We start from the raw sequence: 8,124 nt of genomic DNA, 5'->3' as shown, positions 1-8,124 counted from the left end.
AAAAATATGGAATGCTTCATGGATTTGTGTGTCATTCTTGCTTGGGGACAATACTAACCTTTTCTGTATCATTCCACTTTAGTATATGCATGGCCTAAGGGAGCACACTCTCTATTATTTTAATTTAACCTGTGTTTCATTTCTGTAAAACATGTACAGATGCTAGGAACTTGTTAAACTTAAATTGTAACAGCCACAACTCACACAGGCCCTTCTTTCTCATAATTTTATTTTGGCATAGCATGAAAATAATTGACTAGGGGGATATGGACAATTTGGAGGTTGAAACTCTCCATGAGATGGAAGGTATACTTTTTCTTTGTTTTTATTTTTTGTTGATAAAAATGAGAGTTTTAAATTGTCAAGTTACAAATAGAATGTTGACTTTTATTTCACAATTTTTAATGATGATTTAAGTTTAAGACAATTTCATCCTATTTCTTATAGTTAGAAATTCTGTCCCTTAGTTTATTGAGCAATGAAGATGGAAGGAGTTTTTTGCCCAGCAAACCCCATGAATATAACTTTCTGTATTGTCAACTGAAAACCAAGATGGTATTTAACTATTTCCTCAGTCCTTTATTTGTTTCTCCATTTACATAGATTAAACTTGAACAATAAAGTGTTTGAAATCATGACCAGAAATTAAGTTCATGGTTAGGGTAAGGGTCGATGTAAAGGAGATAATTGTTAAAAGAATTACATGAGATTTGAAAATCTAAAATTAAGATCATTGGGCTAGAGAGGAGGAAATGTACACAATACTTTGCATAATCTAGAGAACTGATTGGCAACAGTTGGTGATAAAATAAAATGGAAATCTAAATTGACTCCAAAGCATTTGATTTGTGTAACTCGGCAAATATATTTTATGGTATAGGGGTTAAATGTGTGGGCAGTCTCTTTAGGTCCCAGCTCCAATATTCATTAGCTGTGATACTTCCCTTGTGAGGTTGTGGAGTAATTAAATAAGATGTTACAAATATCAGGTAACAAGTAAGTCCTCAATAAAAATTATCTATCATCATCGTTCATTGAGCTAGAAAATGCAGGAGGAGAATCAAGTAAGAAAAGCGATCGAACATTTTCACAAATTGAATCGAGAATTTCCTTGGGATAGTAATGCAGAAATGTCGGATAGTAAATTTAATAGACAAGCTTGTTGTTGTTGTTAGTTGCCATCGAGTAGATTCTGATTCATAGAGACAGTATGCACAACAGAACAAAACACTGCGTGGTCCTGCCCCATCCTCACAATTGTTGCTATGCTTGTGCCCATAGTTGCAACCACTGTGTCAATCCATCTTGTTGAGGGTCTTCCTCTTTTTTGCTGACCGTCTACTTTATCAAGCTTGATGTTCCTCTCCAGTGACTGATCCCTCTTGATACAACATGTCCAAAGTATGTTAAAATGGTGCTAAAAGAGATGTTCAATAAGCAAACGGGCCTTTGGGTGTTTATCCAGCCTTGTCAGTCAGAAACATTAGTGAATTAAGTATGGCAAATAACACTTTGGTCACTATCTAGCTGTCAACAAGCTACCATTTGGGTGTCTTGGATAAGAAAAAAAATCGAGTAATAGAAGAAATCGAAGACGTAATAAAAAAAAATTCCTAGAATCAAACAAAAATGAAAACATATGATACCAAAACCTTTGGGACACAGAAAAGCAGGGTTCAGGGATCAATATAGAGCAATAGATGCACACATAAAAAAGAAGCAAGGGGCTAAATAAAACATTAGCTACACAACTCAAACAAATAGAAAGAGAACAGCAAAAGAAGCCCACAGTCACCAGAAGAAAGGAAATAATAAAGATCAGAGCAGAAATAAATGTGGCATTAAGGCTTCATACAAATAATTTAAGTAATTTAAGACTAACAGTCAAATGTTTTTCCAGGAAGGATTTACATTTGCTTCTGGCAGATAGGTTGAAATTGTAGAAATTATAGATAAGCTTAACACAAAGATAGAAATACTGTGACTCTGGTTTCAGTTCCTCTGAAAACTAGTCTATTTTTGGTTAAACATTGCTCCTTTGCGTGCCCTGCCCTGCAATTTTTGTCTCTCCTTAATATACAGTCACTATCTCTCCACATCATCTCAGCTGTCCTTTCTTCGCAGACTCCGCATACTCATCCCAAGGAAGTTTGGATGTCTATAATAGGCTAAACTTGCTGGTTTGCTTTCCTCTGGATCTGGGAGCTGCAATTCTGATGCTTTCAATGTAATTAAAGTATTTTGTTCATTTTGGCTATTTCCATATGATTTCTAGACCTAATGAAAATCAAACAAAAATGCCTGGCCACCTGTTTTGTGTCCCTAATTAAGAGACATGGAAGATTTCATTTGTGCAGAGCACAGAAAGAATGTTCATATGTACGTGACTAAGTCTAAATCCAGGCCACATCTGTAACTCAGCTCTGAGCTAACCAACCGACTGTTGTTTTCTAATATGAGAAAGTTGTGTGTAACACAGGCAGCAATACAAAGGAATAAGGGGGGATTACACAACAAATGTTGCTGGAGAAACTGATTAATTATGTATAATGTGTATCTATCAGGTTAGACGCTTCTGATTATTTTATGATTTAACTAGATTTTAAAAATGATATTCAATGCTTTGTTTAGTTGAAACAATCCATATATTTCACTTTGAACTGATTCATAATTACAGAGCAATGACATAGGTAAGAGAAGAGAGCTTATGTCATAAAAATATTAGAGGTAGACAGATGATAGATTAGATAGATGATGAAAGATAGATAGATAGATAGATAGATAGATAGATAGATAGATAGATAGATAGATAGATAGATAGATAGATAGATAGATGACAGATAGATAGATAGATAGATAGATAGATAGATAGATAGATAGATAGATAGATAGATAGATAGATAGATAGATAGATAGATAGATAGATAGATAGATAGATAGATAGATTAGATAGATAGATAGATAGATAGATAGATAGATAGATAGATAGATAGATAGATAGATAGATAGATAGATAGATAGATAGATAGATAGATAGATAGATAGATAGATAGATAGATAGATAGATAGATAGATAGATAGATAGATAGATAGATAGATAGATAGATGATAGATGATAGATAGATAGATAGATAGATAGATGATAGATAGATAGATAGATGATAGATAGATAGATGATAGATAGATAGATAGATAGATAGATAGATAGATAGATAGATAGATAGATAGATAGATAGATAGATAGATAGATAGATAGATAGATAGATAGATAGATAGATAGATAGATAGATAGATAGATAGATAGATAGATAGATAGATAGATAGATAGATAGATAGATAGATAGATAGATAGATAGATAGATAGATAGATAGATAGATAGATAGATAGATAGATAGATAGATAGATAGATAGATAGATAGATAGATAGATAGATAGATAGATAGATAGATAGATAGATAGATAGATAGATAGATAGACAGATAGACAGACAGATAGATAGGGAGCCCTGGTGGTACAGTGGTTAAGGCTAGGACTAATCCACCAGGCCTTGCTTGGAGACCCCATGGGCAGCTCTACTCTGTCCTACAGGGTTGCTAAGAGTCAGAATAGACTTGACTGCAAAGAGTTTCATTGCCATCGAGTCAATTCTGACTCATAGCAACTGTACAGGATAGAGTAGAGCAGCCCCATAGGGTTTCCAAGGAGTGGCTGGTGGATTTGAACTGTCAAATTTTGGGCTAACAACCAAGGTCTTAACCACTATGCCACCAGGGCTCCCCACATGCCTGTCAGTTTTTATACTGTGGTGGCTTGTGTGTTGCTGTGATGCTGAAAGCTGTGTCACTGGTATTTCAAATACCAGCGGGATCACCCGTGGTGGACACATTTCAGTGGAGCTTCTAGACATTGGAAACCCTTGATGGCATAGTGGTTAAGAGCTATGGCTGCTAAACCAAAAGGCTGGCATTTGGAATCCACCAGGTGCTCCCTGGAAACCCTGTGGGCCAGTTTTGCTCTCTTCTGTGAGTATGAATCAACTCAACGGCAATGGTTTTTGTTTTTTTGTTTTTTTTTTTTTTTTGGTTTCCAGACTAAGACAGACTAGAAAGAAGGACCTGGTGGTATGTTCTTGAGTATATCCCACCGGAATTTAGAAACCATCTCAAGAATAGATTTGACTCAGCGAACACTAATGATCAAAGACAAGATGAGCTGTGGAATGGCATCAAGGGCGTCATACATGAAGAAAGTAAAGGTCATTAAAAAAAGAGGAAAGAAAGAAAAGACCAAAATGGATGTCAGAAGAGACCTGAAACTTGCTCTTAAATGCAGCATAGCTAAAAGAAAAGGGAGAAATGATGAAATAAAAGAGCTGAACAGAAGATTTCAAAAGGCAACTAGAGAAGAAAAATATTATAATAAAGTATGCAAAGACTTAGAATTAGAAAACCAAAACGGAAGAACACACTCAATGTTTCTCAAGCTGAAAGAACTGAAGAAAAAATTCAAGGTTTGGGTTGCAAAATTGAGGAATTCTACAGGAAAAGTATTAAAGGATGCAGGAAGCATCAAAAGAAGATGGAAGGAATACACAAGTCATTGTACTAAAAAAATTTGTCAACATCCAACCATTACAGGAGGTAGCAGGTAGTATATTATCAAGAACCAATGGTACTGAAGAACATCAAGCGACACTGAAGGCATTGGCGAAAAACAAAGCTCCAGGAATTGACAGAATACCAACTGAGATATTTCAACAAACAGATGCAATGCTGGAGGTGCTCACTCTTCTATGTCAAGAAATTTGGAAGACAGTTTCCTGGCCAACCAACTGGAAGAGATTCATATCTGTGCCCATTCCAGAGAAAGGTGATCGAACAGAATGCAGAAATCAGTGAACAATATCCTTAATATCACAAACAAGTAAAATTTTGCTGAAGATCTTTGAAAAGTGGTTGCAGCAGTACATCAACAGGGAATTGCCAGAAGTTCAAGCCAGATTCAGAAGAGAAAGTGGAAGGAGGGATATCATTGCTGATGTCTGATGAATCTTGGCTGAAACAGAGAATACCAGAAAGATGTTTACCTGTGTTTTATTGACTGTGCAAAGGTACTTGACTATGTGGATCTTGACAAATTATGGATAATATTGTGAAAATTGGAGTTCTAGAACTACTTTATTGTGCTTATAAGGAACCTGTACATAGAGACAATCGTTTCAACACAAGGGAATATAGTGTGTTAAGTCAGGAAAGGTGTGAGTCATGGTTGTATCCTTTCACCATACTTATTCAACCTGTACACTGAAAAAATAATCTGAGAAGCTGGACTATATGAAGAACACAACATGAGGATTGGAGGAAGACTCATTAACAACCCATGATATGCAAATGACACAACCTTGCTTGCTGAAAGCAAAGAGGACTTGAAGCACTTACTGATGAAGATCAAAGATTACAGCCTTCAGTATGGATTACATTGCAACATAAAGAAAACAAAAATTCTCACAACTGGACCAATAAGCAATATCATGACAAAAGGAGAAAATATTGAAGTAGTCCAGAATTTAATTTTACTTGGGTCCACAATGAACGCCCACGGAGCTGCGGTCAGGGAATCAAAAGATGTGTCGCATGGGCAGATCTTCTGTAAAAGACCTCTTTTAAAGTGTTGAAAAGCAAAGACATCACTTGGAGGACTAAGATGTGTCTGACCCAAGCCATGGTATTTTCAATCATCTCATATGCACGGGAAACCCGGACAATGAATAAAGAAGACAATAAGAAGAATTGACTCTTTTTAATTACGGTGTTGGCAAAGAATATTGAATACACCGTGGACTGCCAGAAGAAAGAACAAATCTATCCTGGGAAGAGATATGGTCAAAATGCTCCTTTGAAACAAGGATGGCAAAACTTTGTCTCACGTAATTTGGACGTGTTATCAGGAGGGACCATTCCCTGGAGAAGGACACCATGCTTGGTAAAGTAGAAGATCGTCAGTGAGAAGGATTGACACAGTGGCTGTAGCAATGGGCTCATTGTGAGGATGGCACAGTGTTTCTGTTTGTTGTATGTAGGATTGTTATGAGTTGGGGCTGACTCGAAGCATCTAACAAGAGCAACAACACGTATGTGTATACACACAAGTATTTTGCAGCTTAATGTCCTTTGAGCAAAATCCAATCGCGTGTACATCCATGATTACATAAGGTTATCCCCGTCAGAAAGCGGGATGTACTTTGCTAAATAGGGAGATCAGATCTGTCTCTCACTAGCTCTCTGGGTCACGTGTCAGCCCTGGCCCTGGGGCAGCAGGTGGAGGTGACCTGGCACCCATCTGGGGCTACCTGTCCCACTGAGTTCGATTCAGGCAGGGGCCATGCAGATGCTGCGGAGCCACTGGAGGGTGATTCCCCTCTGACGCTGGTGCCCAACTCAGCTTGGGCACCCTCTATGTGATAACAAGCCCCAAGGCTGGCTCCTACCATGGTGATGGCTGGCAAGATGTTCTGGCTGGGGCAGGCCAGTCTGGAAGAGTTTAAAGCCCGTTAGGGGAGATGCGAAAGGCGGGCAAGGAAGAAGGAGGAGAAGGGAGCTGGCAAGCGGGACAAAGGGGCAACCGACTGGATCATGAGTTCACCGCCTGGTTGGGACCCAGGGCTGGTGGCAGCAGCTGAGCCGTAGTTTTGTGCAGTCTCTCAAAGTCGCGGCAGCCGTGGCGGCTGCATGCGTGGAGGCCACACCAGTGACCGTCCTGCATGCTTCACTCCTGTATATTGTATGGCGTTCGCACGACATCTAAATCATATAATGTTCTATTCCACAGAACATACTGTGGAGGTTAAGGGATGCATACATACATATATGTACACACACACACACACATATATACCTCCAAAGTGTTCTTTAATCATGAATGAATGATGAGCTACAGCTACTCTTCACATAGGAAAGCATAGAACAAATAAACCATGGGAATTAAAAATGTGCATTCTTAAAATACTGCCTTGTAAAATGCACTCAGGCAATCAAACCGGTCCAATGAGTTCAAGCAATCATATTGATGGCCTGATCTTAACTTTTTTTTCAACAGGTCTGACTCTTCTTCTAAAAATAAATGGACATTTAAAATGGATTTGTATGCACAGACAGGCTGAGTGACTAAAGAGTGCATAGACTGAGTCATCTAATTGATGAGTGGTTGTAAGTTTTATAGGTAATTAATCCTCAGGGAGAGCTAACCTACCCACTTTGGCTGGTCTCAGGTCTAGGGAATAATCTTCCATCGGCCTTCTGGGGCTGCAGGTTTTGGTTGGCAGCTGATTTTAGGAGCAGAGTTAAGTTATATAAGCCAATGATACGGAGAATTGGTGGGCAGCTTTATTGGTCATGTTGTTGTGAAAGTCTCAGAGCATTTCCTAAGTCATTCAGCAGCGATTGGAAGAATCTGTTCCTCGAACAAGGCTTTGTTGTGCCAGCTTTGGAGGAGCCTGAGTGAGTTGATCTCAGGACTGATCTATTTTTCCTTCCATAAACAAGCCGTTTCTCCCAGCTGTGGCCATGCCTCCAACTTTTGTTCATCATTAAATTTTAACTCTGGAAATACCCTTGATTGGATTTATCTGGCCTGTCTATCCCATCCTGGTCTAGATTTTTGGTGTTCTTTGTCTCATCTCTGATTATTTTTTTATTCTTATGCCTTTCTCTGGCTATATCTACATATTAAGTCATTGCAATTATTAGAATAAACTGTCTATGTAGTGCATTTTTTAAGTATAAATTTGTATATTTAAGAATTAGTTCATAGGCTCTGGAGAGGTTGTTGACATTTTGTGATTTTAAATTTACTCACCTGTGAAATGACGTTAATAATATCTGTTTTAATTTGCAGGTTGTTGTGATGAACACATGAGGTAATATGTTGCAAAGCACCTTGAATTCACTTAAGTTCTCTTCATATGATAGTATTTCCTAGTGTAACACCTATTTTTATTGATATTTTATAAAATGATTTATGCATTCTTTAAATTGTTTTAGCTGAACTTTGTGTGTATGTGTGCGTATGTATTTGTGAGAGAGAAAGAAATGGCTAACTAAATAGATAGGTAAGTTGAGGATTTT

At 37.8% G+C, this 8,124-nt stretch overlaps 1 non-coding gene across 1 annotated transcript; it reads right to left on the bottom strand.

The window, feature by feature from the left end:
- LOC126070736 (U6 spliceosomal RNA) lies at positions 1-108 on the bottom strand. Its single transcript, XR_007516262.1, has one exon. It is a non-coding gene; the product is annotated as a U6 spliceosomal RNA (small nuclear RNA).
- Between the last annotated feature and the right edge of the window lie 8,016 nt (positions 109-8,124).

The sequence above is a fragment of the Elephas maximus genome, chromosome 2, assembly GCF_024166365.1.
Source record: "Elephas maximus indicus isolate mEleMax1 chromosome 2, mEleMax1 primary haplotype, whole genome shotgun sequence".
NCBI classification, from domain to species: Eukaryota; Metazoa; Chordata; class Mammalia; order Proboscidea; family Elephantidae; genus Elephas; species Elephas maximus.
This window is presented reverse-complemented; position numbering and strand designations above follow the sequence as displayed.